This window comes from Ambystoma mexicanum, chromosome 12 (assembly GCF_040938575.1).
Source record: "Ambystoma mexicanum isolate Mex_15411 chromosome 12, UKY_AmexF1_1, whole genome shotgun sequence".
NCBI classification, from domain to species: Eukaryota; Metazoa; Chordata; class Amphibia; order Caudata; family Ambystomatidae; genus Ambystoma; species Ambystoma mexicanum.
This window is the reverse complement of record NC_090936.1, coordinates 19,361,685-19,377,165: the sequence shown is the minus strand read 5'-3', so window position 1 is coordinate 19,377,165 and position 15,481 is coordinate 19,361,685. Positions and strand designations below refer to the sequence as shown.

General features: G+C 44.9%; 1 protein-coding gene across 1 annotated transcript in view; it reads left to right on the top strand.

Annotated features, from left to right (window-relative positions):
* The window catches only part of SUV39H2 (SUV39H2 histone lysine methyltransferase), a 175,806-nt gene that overhangs the window by 147,367 nt on the left and 12,958 nt on the right, over window positions 1–15,481 (top strand). The gene's annotated exons all lie outside the window — the stretch shown is intronic.

The following is a 15,481-nucleotide window of genomic DNA, read 5'->3' as shown; positions in this document are numbered from 1 at the left end:
ACTCGCTTGCAATAATCTCGAGATATGACCGGGAGATGTGGAACCGGCTCACACTGCTGCTAGACTACCTGCCAGAAGACAAAAGAAAACAGGCCCTGGACATTCTCAGAGAGGGTGAAGACGCCTCCAATAATGCTATCAACGTAGCAGTTGACATAGCAGAAACAGGGTTTAAACAAATTGTAATGGAGTAGTACTTAGAAGACAGGCATGGTTAATATGCACAGACTTGATGGTCTTTGGTCCCCAAATTGATGACGCCCTAAAAGCCATAAAAGTAGACACTGATACAGCGAGATTGCTCACCACACTGATGGGGAGGCGCACTTTTCTCTCCTTCCAAGGGGCCTCTGGTCGTTCTACATCGACAAGTAGAGGCGGAAAGGCATACCAAAGGACATCCTCATATTCGCAAGCGTACTACCAGGGATATTGCTGGTTGTACCCATATAAGCAAAAAGACTACAGTCAAGCTCCAAGAAGGCGACAAACTACATCCTCCTCTAGTGACAGGCGGCAAAAGCAAGCCTGTCATCTGTCGGACACGAACACCCACGGTCCAACTGCAGCAAGTAGGGGGCAACTTGCAACACCATCTTCAGCAGTTAACCACAGACAGGTGGGTGTTAGACATCATAAAAAACAGTCACACCATAGAATCCAGGGAATCCCCCCTCCAATGCCCCCAATATTTCAACACCAGCCACACCTAAACATCTTAAAGAGCTAAGTGGAGAATCTTCTCATGAAAAAAGCAATCGAAAAAGTCCAGCAACATCAAAGGGGCAACGGAACCTACTCCAGATTTTTTGTTAAAAAAACCCACTGACAATATATGATTGGCTCATGAAGGTTTGGAGGTTTGCAACTATGGAATGGGTGACTTATAAACTGCAAGGTAATCAAGAAGCCTTCCAAACAGAGTGGGGCAGTGTTCTCACCTATCTCCAGAGTGACTTTATGATCCAATGGTGCCCTCACAACGTAAGGATTCTGGACATGTTATAAAGGATGTTGAGGGCTGGAAACTCTGATTGTAATTTGTTGATAGGAAGAGAGGAACTGTGCAAGTATTGTTGTTGCCCACATGAAGGTTCTGGGAGGAGGGGGGAGGGGAAGTTATTGGTGGGAGTGGTTGTACACTGTTGAAAATCAATAAAAATATGGTTTAAAAAAAATAAAAAATAAACTACTCATGGCGACAAATTCTAGACCTAAGACATCTCAACAAATATGTCGAGAAACAAAAGTTCAAGATGGTCACCTTGGCAGAGGTCATCAAGTCAATAAGGGAGAACAACTTCCTAGTGTCACTAGATCTCAGAGACGCATACTTCCACATCGCCATTCTCAGAAATCACAGGCACTTCCTAAGATTTGTTGTGGGCACAAACCACCAATTCAAAGTCCTCCCATTTGGCCTTCGCTCATCCCCGAAGAACATTCTCAAAATGCCTAGCTCTTATAACTGCGTCTCTCAGGAAAAAAGGGTACCATGTATATTCAGATCTAGATGATTGGTTGGGACGAGGACCATCGCACAGAGTGGCGGAAAGAGTGATCCGGCAAGTGTCCAGCACCCTCTTACGCCTCAGCTTTGCAATAAATTCAAGCAAGTCCTGCTTCAAGCCATCAAACACGTTAGTGTTCCTAGGGGCGCAGTTCAACACCAATGAGGGCTGAGTACGTCCCTCGGTAGAGAGCGCTGTGTCAATACCCTGTCTGATCAACAAGTTCTACCTGGACGCCAAGGTCACAGTCAGATCTGTCATGCAACTCTTAGGCACCATGTCGTCATGCATTCCCCTAATATAACATTGCAGGTTACAAATGAGGCCGCTACAAGAATTCCTAGCGGATCGGTGGTCCCAGCTAAAGACAACATGGAATGACAAGCTGAGCGTAACAAAGTCGCTCACAGCCAGCTTGCGGTGGTGGCTCATTCCATCCAACATCTCCAAGGGAGTCCCATTCAGGGATCTGCCTTTTCAGGAAACCCTGATCACAGATGCCTCACTAACAGGATGGGGCGCACACACACACCAACTGTCAGTGAAGGGCTGTTGGTCCCTGACTGAGGCACAACTCCACATCAACATACTAGAGCAGTGGCTCACGCCCTCCGCTCATTCCAGCCAGGCTCAAAGGCAAAGTGGTACGAGTGTTCACAGACAACACAACCACAATGTATTATGCACGACAACAGGAAGGCACGACATCGAGGACACTGTCTAGAGCAGCCCAACAGCTGAGGCACTGGACCATCCAGAACAACATGCAATTACAAGCATTTCACCTCCCAGGAAAAGAAAATGAAACTGCAGATCAGCTGAGCAGGGCCAACAACCAGTCACACGATTAACAGCTGGCAGACAAGAAACTCCTACAGATCTTCAACAGATGGGAAACACCGGCCATCAATTTATTTGCCACATGGGAGAACAAGAAATGTCCCCTGTTCACAAGCAGATATCCGCACCATCAATCACTAGGCGACGCGTTTGCAATGTCATCGGAGGGAATCTTTTCGTATGCATTCCCTCCAACGCCAGTCATACGCAGGGTCCTACAAATGATTGCAATGTATAAGTGCATGGTCATCCTCATAGTGCCAACATGGGCGAGACAACCATGGTTTTCGGAGCTTGTTCACCTGTCCCAGGATCATCGAATTACTCTGGGTTAAGACCCCGATCTACTAACCATGTGCAACCAACAGGTGCAATGCCACAATCCATGGGTGCTCAACTTAAAGGACGGGCTCCTGACCTCAATGAGTTTGGGCAATTCCCACTCACACAGGAGTGCATAAACATCCTAAAGACTGCAAAGGCTGAATCCACAAACAAATACAAGTGGGATCGGTTTTGCACTTGGTGTTCTCAAGAACAATTGGATCTGTTGTGCATGGAGCCTCACCAAATCCTTCTGTACCAGTTAAAAGCAAGGAAAAGCTCCCATCTTCGGAGCCCGCTTTGTAAAACTCTTCATGAGAGGCCTATTCTGCACCTACCCACCCCAGAAAAAAGCACCACCACAGTGGAGCTTAAACACTGTGCTGTCTGCTCTAATGAAACCTCTGTTCGAACCAATGGCAACCACAGACATAAAGTGTGTGTCTTGGAAGACCGCTTTTCTGGTGGAGGTCACGTCTTTCAGGAGGATGTCAGAAATACATGCGCTATCTGTTAAACTTCCATATCTCCGGTTAGAAAGGAACAAAGTCATCCTGAGAACAAACCCTATGTTAATTCCCAAGGTACTATCCACCTTCCACTTACAAACTGAGGTTACTCTACCACTTTTCTTCGTGCATCCATCCACACCAGCAGAACAGGGTCCACGAAGAGTTATAAAGTTCTACATCGACAGAACAATTATTTGTTGCCTTTGGGGCCCCTAATTACGACCTATTTCAAAACAAGGTATTGCTAGATGGGTCTCCTCCACTATTTCCACAGAGCACATCCAGGCCAATCGGCCGCTACATTCATGCTCATTCCACTAGAGCAGTAGGATCTTCAGCGGCTCTGTGGGCAGAGATTCCCCTGTCAGACATATGCCGGACAGCAACCTGGGCAGTCTTGCACACCTTCGTCAAGCATTACTGCATGGTGGGACAAGGAGAGGCTGAAGCAAAGGTCAGAAGAGCCGTCCTGCAATGCTTTTGCCTTCTCCCATTACACCACCTATTACAAGATGTTTACTGCTGTGGCAATCTAGTCAAAGCATATGAATCCGTGAAAGATCCAATGCTGGAGAACAGGAGTTACAGGTAAGCAACATACTCCATACCTTGGTAGAATCAGGAACGGATCAGTAGCAAGTGGGCCATTCACAGAAGAAAATCCCACTTATTGGACGACACTTCGATCAGCATGCAGGACACTCGTCAACTCAGCCAAAGCAAACTACTATATAACCCCCATCATGAAAACACCCAACAAGAGCAGAGGGCTCGTCCAAGCCGTGAAGCACTGCATGAACCCACTATCAGACCCCGGAATACCACAATCCATTGACAAATGTAGTACCATCAATAGCTTCTTCACAGAAGAGCTAGACAACATAAGGCAACACAATGACGGCTCTAAACACACCACCCCATACTAGCCTGCAACATATCAGGATGGATTGAATTAAGGGCAATTACTCCTGAAGGCGTGACCAACGTTCTTGCAGCCTTCAAACCCACCAACTGCAAAGAAGACATTCTCCCCTCCGCCATTGGTGAAGGCCATCAATGGTGAACAATGCACACCACTCATCAACGTCATCAACATGTCCTTCACACAAGGCAACTTCCCAGATGCACTGCAAAGGAGACTGGGGTTCCCCCTGCTGAAGAAACGCACACACAGCCCGGATTACCGTGCCAACTATAACCCCTCACATATCGACTCTTTCTCAGAAAAGTGATTGAGAACAGAGTTTGATGAATCATTGGATGATGTCACTTCTTCCCAGAAGCGATACCTTTCCTGTACAGCTAGGGTGGTGCAGCAGCGAACCAATAATCCCCATAGGGGTGGTAAAATGTGGGAGCACCTTCCAGGGGAGGATTCCCCTCTTGGGCATGGAGATATTCTTTCTTTGGTTCCCTTTCTTGATCTCCTTCCATCTGATACCCCAAGCTATCCACCACAGTCATATACCAGTCTTCATAGTGCCAACATGTTATAATGTAACACAGTCGATTCCTCAAATACTGAGACGAGAAGGCCCGAGGAGGAATGAATATCAATCCCTTGAAAGTGATAAAGGACTCTGATAGTCTGCTGGGGAGGAACTGGCAACATTGTATAAAAAGAGGCAATGGACTTAACAACATGTCAAGTCCAGCTGAGAACAGCAGCAGGAGTGGACCAGACTGCAGGCGGGAGTTCAACACTCAGACTGTAGGCAGACTGTAGACAGACAGTAGACGGACTGTTCAACAGAGGACGTTAGCACCAAGCTGAGCGAGTTTTGTGGGGGTCTAGCAGGTGCAGTCAACATCTAAGTGAGTTGGAAAAAACACAAATGTTATTTAACAACAAAGCAAACTAAGTTGTGATTATAAGTAGATCGATATTAGCTAATAGTTATTTAAATGCAAAACAATACATTTTTGTAGCAAAACAAACATTTCTATTTTTAATGCATTTATTGTTGTCAAAAAATGATTATCTGTCTGCTCCACACATGAACACGCTCAAATTCTAAGTTTGAACAGAAGACACACAAACATGGCAATTGAACACCCTGCTTACAAAGATCACACATCAGAACACTAAACCTGTACAATCAATTTCTATATCACATTAACGATCAATGCATGTGGCTCCTCTTGGACATATATGCCTCTACGCGCTTGACTGAGAACACCTAGAAAGTGACCTGGATGCAGAGCTCAGCTTACTTCCGGTCAGCAGGCACTAGCACCACGTTAAAGCTATCCTGCATTTGACCTCTTTCCCCACTAATGTAACCCACCCCCTCACTTTCAATTCCACCAAAGCACCTCGGATGGCACATCCGCCTATCACATGTTGGATGATCTTAGCCAGACGCAAACTCGTTCCTAGGGTGGTCCTAGCTCACGCCTAAATCACAGGATGTGCACCCAGCTCGTGCAGCGTGCCCAACACTGTTGCTGCCCACGCATCTGTTCTTAGCAAACACTCGCTAATGCCGCCCTGAACTATGATGGTCTGATGACCTACAACACTGGACAATCCACTTTTCACCAATCTATGCATTCAAGGTCTATGCTGTACCATTGTGTTGTGCCTTTTGGTCGCCTTTCAGACCACATTTACCATTGTGCTGTGCCTCTTGGTCGCCTTTCAGACCACATTTACCATTATGTTGTGCCTTTTGGTCGCCTTCCAGACCACATTTACCATTGTGTTGTGCCTTTTGGTCCCCTATCTGACCACACTTACCTTGTGCTGTGCCTTTTGGTCGCCTATCTGACCACATTTACCTGTGCTGTGCCTTTTGGTCGCCTATCTGACCACATTTACCATTGTGTTGTGCCTTTGGTCGCCTATCCGACCACATTTACCATTGTGTTGTGCCTTTTGGTCCCCTATTAGACCACATTTACATTTGTTGTGCATTGGTCACCTGGTCGCCTACAGACCACGTTGCCTGTTATGATGCCTGGCACAGATACTCATTGATCAATTTTTATCAACTTATGTTGTGCCTCTGTCAGCTAATAGACCTCCCCCATCACCCTGTGTACCTGCATCACCTCAAACATCATGTATTGGTACCTATCAACGCTCATCCATCTACTGTATACTTACAGTAGTTATTGGTCTAGTCAGCCTATACACTCTAATCAATATACTTCCACCAAATTAGGAATGGCACCCACCACCTCCTCCCTGAGGCCTATCACCACGACCCCCGCAAATCTATACTTGGACGATCCAGCACTCTGGATACGCCACTTTGCCACCAAACCAACACACAACCAGCCCTGCACTATCACCATCAGAAATTCCAGACTGAACTCCAGAACTAGAAAGGGCTCGTTCCACCCTAACACACTGAAGAGAAATACTAGTCTAAACATCCGAACCAGTCATCCTACCTCCCCTTATTCTCACCACCCCAGTATCTTAAGCAGGAACACCAGACTAAGGGCCCGCACCATGAAACACTCGCATCTTGCCCATAATCACGCTGCTCCCCTCTTTGACGCCAATAATCTCGCCCATAATCCACCGCCAACATCTGAAAAAAACCTCAAAAAAGATAAACTCATCAAAGCAGCACTTGTGAATGCCAGGTCTCTTCCTGCCCATGCTCTCGACATTGCTGACTTTATAACTTATGAAAACCTTGATGTCCTCGCAGTCACGGAAACCTAGCTGAATGCCGCATCTGGACCATCTCTGGCCCTCGCAATACCTAACGATTATGCCATTATAAGATCTGACAGAAACACCACTCAAACAAAGGGAGGCGGACTTGCCTTCATATATAGAAATACATTCGACATCAAAATCATCCAAGATGTGCAAATCCCGTCTGCCGAATCCCTGTCAATTAAGCTACCCCTCTCACCCAACCACACAGCCACTGTGCACCTCATTTATCGACCACCAGGACCCATCTCCTCTTTCATTGAGGACATCGCATCACTTATAGCTATAAACACCAAACCCAACTCGCAAACCATCCTACTTGGGGACTTTAACCTCGGTTTCAACGATCCCAAAGACACCAACGCCCTTGATTTAGCTAATTCCCTATCTGATCTGGGTCACTCGCACATTATCCACGAACCCACCCATATCAAAGGTAGAACCCTAGACTGGCTCTCACACAGCAACTGCTCTATTGACCTCCTATCTAATGACCCATGCATCTGGTCTGACCACCACAAACTAATCTTTGCTATCAAAGCTAACACCACTCACTCAGCGCCTATCATCGCCCCTGCCATCCGCACGCGAAACAAGAAAGACATTACTCCCGACAAACTCCTACCTATACTACTCCCTATTCTGAATAATATTGATTCAGATGCAGACCCAACAGCTCTAGTGGACACTTACAACCAGGCTATACTTAAAGCCCTGGATTCCATTGCCCCGCTAAAACTGCGGAAACCGAAACCACAGCGTCACCTTAACACATGGTTCACGCCACAGTTAAGAGAACTACGTAAAACCAAAAGAACCGCTGAGGCACTTTGGAAAAAATACCCCACAGCTCCTAACAAAGCTGAACTAACCCTAGTATCCTCTAGCTACAAAGAAGCCATGCTCCTCGCCAAAAAAGACTCATATAACAAAAGGATTACACAAGCAGAATCCAACACTAAAGAACTTTTCAAAATACTCAAAGAATTAGAATCACCTATTGCCCCGAGTGACAAAGTTATTACTGATGCACTATGGTGTAGCAATATCCAGAAAGCCTTATTAGATAAAATAGCTTGCCTACAATCCAAAATTACCTCAAAAAAATCCCTGCTATCTGCTGAGCCCAACCACAAACAACTTCCCAACATACCTCCAACCTTCCAGACAACTTGTAAACCTTTCAGCTTCTCACCCCTTTCAACATGGGAAGTAGAAAACATCATCATGAAACTAAAACCTTCAAACTGCCAAGGGGATGCCTGCCCCGCCCCGATTGTTAAAGCAGCTGCACACGATCTGGCGCCATTCATCACCAATTTCATAAATGCCTCCTTCAAATCCGGAATAGTCCCTGACAATCTTAAAGACGCCTGGGTCATTCCACTCCTCAAAAAACCCACGCTTGACCCAGCCAACCCGTCTAACTACAGACCAATAACGACGGTACCATTCCTATTAAAAATACTGGACAGAGCAGCCTACCTACAAATACAGGATTATCTAGAAGCTAATAATCTCCTAGGGCTCAGGCAATCAGGCTTCCGACCAAGACACGGTACGGAAACCGCACTTATTGACCTCACTACTCAGATCCGAACCTTGAAAGACCATGGCAAACTAGCTCTCCTTTTGTTGCTTGACCTGTCAGCAGCGTTTGATTTGGTTAACCATCAAACACTCTGTCAACACCTGAAATCTGCAGCCCACTTCTCAGATGCAGCCACGACATGGATCGGCTCCTTCCTGGTGAACAGAACCATGAGGGTCTTCTCTCCCACAGATTCCGCCGAGCCGGCTCCAGTACCTTGTGGTGTCCCGCAAGGCTCCTGCGTGTCCCCGACACTTTATAACATATTCACAAAACCCCTCTTCGATATCCTAGACTATCTGGGTGTTACGTATACCAACTATGCGGACGACACCCAGATACTCTTTCCTATCACGGGTGACTACGGAATAGACAGCACAACCCTCAACGAAATCTACTCCGTCATACAAGCATGGTTGGCACACCATGTCCTGTGTCTCAATGACGATAAAACTGAGTTGATCATCCTGGGCACTCATGCCAAACTTAAAAATCTCAATCCTTTATTCAAAGCCTTTACCATAGATGGCAACGTCATTTCAGTCTCCAATAACACTAAAACTCTTGGTATTTACATCGATGCTACCTTATCCCTCTATAAACAAACTAACGCAGTAGCGTCATCAGCTGCTTACACCTGCAAGCTTATTACTGCATGTAGACCATTCATATCCGCACCCAACTGTATCACTCTCGCGAGAGCTCTAGTCCTCTCCAAAATAGACTACTGCAACGCCCTTTACTTGGGCACCAGCTACAAAAATATCAATAAATTACAAGTAGTCCAAAACAATGCAATCAGAGCTGCCCTTAACATCCCCAAAAAAGCACACATATCTGAGACCAGACGTAACCTACGTTGGCTCCCAGTCAAGCATAGAATATCCTTGAAAACGCTTGCCCTCACACACAAAGTTAGGGCTAACCTTGCTCCAGCATACCTCACTAACCATTTCACACCACACTCCGCCTCGAGACCTCTTAGAGCAGCCCAAACTAACACCTTAACCATTCCGACATTTAAACTCCACAACTCGGGTGGAGCTAGCTTCCCGGTACAAGCATCTAAACTATGGAACACCATCCCCCCACATCTACGTGCAGAACCTTCATTTAACCGATTCAAACATAGCACGAAGTGTTGGCTCCATAATATGGACTCATGACAGCTTAAACCTTAACCTATTGGACATGGCCAATCACTTGGAATATGCACTTGCTTACTATACCAGCTCCTACCTGTAACTATTTTGGAACTTGGCTTACTGTATTGTTGTACACTTATGTAACTGTAACCTTCCTGTAATTGTAACTGTAACGTAACTCATTTAATTGCTCCTTTGTAACTAGATCCTCATTTACGCGCCCTTATGCCCCCGGGCCTGGCTGCGCTTTATAAATAAACTAAATACAAATACAAATACCTTGCAAATGACAGTGTAGTTTAGTATAAATACCAGTAAAATAACATGACATAACACACCATAACATAACATACATCACTATAAATACTGTAGCATCACATGTGCTCTAAAAGATATGCTTGTTTTTAATTTTTTTATTTTCAAACAAAATAATTGAAAGTTCAAACTTTTTTATTGACTTTGACAGTTGTGAGAAAAGGGAGACAACACGCATGCTCAGACTGTACATACATGCTTATGGTAAGAGCCAGCACGCACACTCAGAGGTGCGGTGGCACACAGACTCAGTAAGGGAAGTAGCACAATTGTCTATTTGAGAGTAGCCTGTGATGAATCATTGGGTGACGTCGCTTCTCCCCAGGTGGGAGACCTTCCCTGTAAGGCTAGGGTGGTGCGGCACGAACCAATAATCCCCCTAGGGGTGGTAACATGTGGGAGAACCTTCCAGGGGAGGATTCCCCTCTTGGGGATGGAGACGTTCATTCTTTGGCTCGTTTCCCTGACCCCCCCCCCCACCCAAGCTACCCACTGCAGTCCTATAACACTCTTCATAGTGCCAAAATGTTATATTGTAACACAGTCGACTCCTCAAGTACTGAACAGTGGAGGTCCTGAGGAGGCATAAAGATCAATTCCCTGACAGTGATAAAGGACTCTGATAGGCCCGCAGGGAGGAACTGGCAACATTGTATAAAAAGAGACAATGGAGTTAGAAAAGTGTCAGGAGTGGAGCAGACAGCAGGCCGGAGTTACATACTCTGAGGACAGACAGGAGAATGGCCGATGCTGACACCAAGCTGAGAGAGTTCTGCGAGGGTCCAGCAGAAGCAGACCCTACTATAAGACCTGAGAGGAGAAACAGTGGCATGACTTCCATGAGATGGACCGTTCAGTCCAACAACTACGCCGACACCGTGCAGAGTCGAGGACCGCTGAGCCATCAGAGAAAAGCAGAAACAGAACAGATAAACCAGAGCAGCCGCCAACACGTACACCAGTCCCAGGAAGAACCAGTGACATGCCGCAGCCCAGAAGAAGGTAAAGGGAAGCACCGGAGACCTGGTGGGAATCCGGGGATTGGAAGGGGCAGATCAAAAGGTTTCTAGTGAAAGAAACCATATTCTGTGCATCAAGATGAATTTCCCTCGGCCCAGTGGCAAAGATAAGGCTACTGGTGAAAGAGACTGTAACCTGTGCATCAGGAGTAATCACCCTCGGCCCAGTGGCAGTGATAAGGTAACGTGGCGTGTTAGGCAAGAATTGATGTAGTAACCCAGTGAGAGACTACACAACCCTTGTCCTCCTGGTATTATGTAACCCACCTTTTGGTATAAAGAGGAACTAACGGCACAAAAGCCAAAGGGATGCCCAGCGCTTGCACACACAACTTTAGAAACGGACTAGTAGGCTGCAGGTTAGCTGGAAGAAGCTGGGTATATTGCCAATATACGCCAAGGTAATGAGGAAATGAACGCAAGGGGTTTCCAGAAACACTGCACCACAAAAACTCCATAATTTTGAGGATGCAATTTTGCATTTAATTCAACAGAAGGCAGTCAGCATGACACGTGTTTCGAGCTATCCAGCCCTTCTTCCGAGGCTGATTAATTATAAAATTTACAATCCAATGTCAAATTTAACAAAAATAGTTATGCAAATGAATCATAAATGAAATAAATTAAATAAAAGGTCCTCAAGTCAGGGGGGCACATCGGTGTGGTTATAATACACAAAAGGGCACAACCATATGCCACAGAGGTCAAATTCACAAGTAACAGTTTGCATAAAACATGAAAGAATTGAAAGGAATACATACATGATTAGCAGTGTTGGCCACAACCAAATGGTACATGAGGAAGAAGGGTGGGAGAGGAATAAAGAGAGATCCACAGGTTTTTAATTAGTATATGACTCCAATTCAGTGCAGCGCGACAAGATGGTCGAAAACAAAAATTGAAGGCATCGTTAGGTGTGCAACATTGCACTGTACCTTTGATTGATACTACGGGTTGCAACGAGACTCACCAAATTAGTAGTAACTGAAAATTCCAAGGAAATACATTAAATTGCATTAAAGATGAAACCTCAGAAAACAGTCTCACCCCCAGATCAATGTATAACTCCATTGCAGGAACAATACTAGTCTAATATACCAATGATAAGGACTCGTTAAAATACACAACACTAAGACGGTAACAATGGAATCCTACCTCTTATGCTTCGCAAATGCGGAAAAGCTAAAAACAACAGAAAAAAGACACATAGGAAAAGGGAAAGGGGGGAGACACTACGTTAAACTCCCACAAAAACCATAGCTGACAAGGCAATCATTATCGATGAAAATGCTTATTACAGCAAATATGCATAAATATCCCAATAGCGGGTTAAATAAATTAGGCACCAAAATACTGGAGGCTGAGCTAGTAACTGAGGTTAGAAAAAATAAATTATTGAATGTATCTGTAAAGACATTCATGATTGCTAATTGGCATAACAGCGCACGGTGCGCCAAGTGAATGCATTAAAATGCCTGGACTGCACCAACAATGTTCTAGATTAAGGACTAACAGCCAAGGGATCATGAAAAAAACTCTAGCCTACCTTGGCAGTGAAACAATTGAAAGTGCAGTGTCCTCGAACGCCAGCTAGCATCGGCGCGCGAGGATCACTGAAGTAAATTGAAAAAAGCAATGCTTGGACTGTTAAGTCAACAAGCCTAATGCGGACGTCCCGCTCCGCCATCTTGGGTGGGTAACTAACAAGTTCAATGAAGGTGAGGCGTGGTACAAAGCAAAGCCGCGTGTCAAAGCAGTTTAAATATACCAATAATGGAGCAAGCAAGGGAATATGTGAATGAGGGGGAATTGTTAGAAAAATAAGGCGTGAATGCCACAAACCCCATTTGGTTAAGAAAGGGAAACGGAGGGGGGTAAAACATTTTTACCTTGTGGCTACTTTGAAAAATGTCCAATGGCTACTTGAATTAGTGTTTCCAACAATCCTGGTACGCCGACCTGAAGTGGCAATCAATATAGGTCACATATATTACTCTACCCGTCTCTCCCATACAGGCAAGATAAACTTTTCACATGAAAAACCAGAATGTATGCAGTATATTCAAGATTGGGCATTAGTTATTATACATTGTAAATACGTGGTTTCAATTTGAAAAAAAAGGGGGGAAACGAAAGGGGGGAGAAAGTGTACAGCATAAAGAGAAAACAGAAAATTGCATACTTTTTACATTAATTTAAGAGAAACACAGGTGTAACCGCAAAGGGCATATCAGAACACAAAATCACAGCAAGACTGCGAATTCATGATCTGAATTTAAGCCCTTATAGACTGTACGGTATCTGCATATAAGACGGGCCTCCAATTGTCTGAGTTTGAGGACTAAATTGCCCCCTCTTTGAGGCAACACTTCATTGGCAAGTCCCACAAATGTAATGTCCTCTTTACAGTCCATTTGGTGGCAGGCTTGCCAATGACTGGCAAGTAGATATTTAGCTTCTTGATTGCCAATCGTTGACAAATGCTCCCGTATTCTAATTTTGAGTGGTCTTAGAGTACTCCCTATATATTTAAGTCCACAGACACAAATCACACAGTACACCACAAACATGGAGTTGCAATTTATGAAGGATTCGATCAAATGATCACCTAATGTATTAAAATGTACCTACGGAGTTTCAAGAGCATGACTACACATGGAACAGCTCCCACATTTATGGAACCCTTTGTTTTGGGCCAAATTAAGCTAGCACAGTTTCTGTGTAGGGTTACTCATGAATGATGGAGACAGCTTATTTTTAAGAGTTCGGCCCTTGCTATAGGTGAAGCTTGGGTTTGGATCAATCCAATTGGTAATGTCTTTGTCGAAATGTAATAGGTGCCAGTGTTTTCCGAAAATGCTGTACACTTTGGCACTGTCCGTATTATATCTGGTAATTAGTCGGATTTTCTTATCCGCTAGGGAAGTGTCGCGCAATCGCGGCACGAGCAAATCTTCTCTCTTAAGTGATTGTACAACTTTCTGAGCCTTATTGAGGTTAGGGTTTTTGTACCCTCTAGCTTGGAATCTGGATTTGATGCAGGCACTTTCTGACTCAAAATCTGTAGTCTCCGTACAGTTCCTTCTGGCGCATATAAATTCCCCTTTTGGGATATTCTCAATTACGTGTCTCTTATGGCAACTCTCCGCATGCAGGATTGAATTAACCGAGGTACTTTTGCGAAACGTTTTAGTAGCGAACCCACTTGCAGATGCTGAGATGGTCAAATCAAGAAAGTCAATATGAGTTTGACTATATGATATGATATGATTGTTTATTTATATAGCGCCTATACACAATGTGTTTCAAAGTGCTTCAAGGCAAGGGAGGGAACAAGGGAAAATACAACCACATTCTTACAGGCCATGAACAGTAAGGATGTGAAATTAACTATCGTACTCGGCCTGACGACATTTCAGATAGTGCAAGAGCTAAGACATAGATAAGGAAGGGAGGGGGAGAGTGGGAAGGAAATGGAAACAGACAGGCGACTACCGTACTAGGCCTGACGACATTTCTGGTAGAGCCGGAGAAAAACAAAAGGTGAGGGAGAGGGGTGCAGAAAGGGAGGGGAGGAACAAAACAAGCGACTATCATACTAGGCCTGACGACATTTCAGATAGTGCTGGAGGGGTGGTCGGGAGGAAAAAAACAGTAATGGGAGGGTGGAGGAAACAGATGAGGTTGCTATCATATTAGGTCCAGGGACAATTCTGATCGAGTAAGTGCATAGAAGAAAGTAAGGGGAGGAGATAGGAAAAGGGAGAAGGGAAAGGAGGAGAGAAAAGAGAGTAAGCAGTCAAAAAGAGTGGAGAAGCAAGAGTGGAGAGCGAATACAATTGCAGAAGTTGGTAGTAACACATATAATGTTGCAAGCCAGGATACAAGATGAAGATGGGAACAGCATGATCCAGGGCCACCATGAGTACAAGATGCAAAGGAAGTCCAGCATGAGAGTTGAGAAAGAGTGACGCGCCGTGAATGAAGTCCATAAAAGTCAAATCCAGCATTGGCCACAAGACAGTGATGGTGAAGGAAGGCACCAGGTGGGCGGGGCTTGCTAAGTGGTGAAAAAGAGCAGCAGGCAGGAAGGTACCAGGTGGGCGAGACTTAGGCCAGGTGACCTAGATCCACTTGCACCTGCTCCCCATCTGCAAAGGAAAAGAAGCTGGAGGGCTCCTTAAGTAGGGAAACAGAGCAGCAAATTGAATTCCAACATTATTACTGTTAAGGAATCCTGCAAATCAAGTCAGATCATTTTCTGTACCAGTCCAGATCATCATCACGTCATCTATTTACCTTTTCCATAGATGAATAAAGTCCTTAAATTCCACGTTATTATAAACAAATTCCTGCTCAAATTGGTGCATGAACGAATTGGCCAGCGCTGTGGCAAAACTTGCACCCATTGCGATGCCAATAAATTGTTTGTAATAAATGTTGTTAAAAAGAAATACTTTATGTTGTAAAGTGATTAAAACAGTTCCTTAATCATTTCTATGTGCTCATAGAAAGATGCAGATGTTTGCCGAAAAATATAGTTGACCC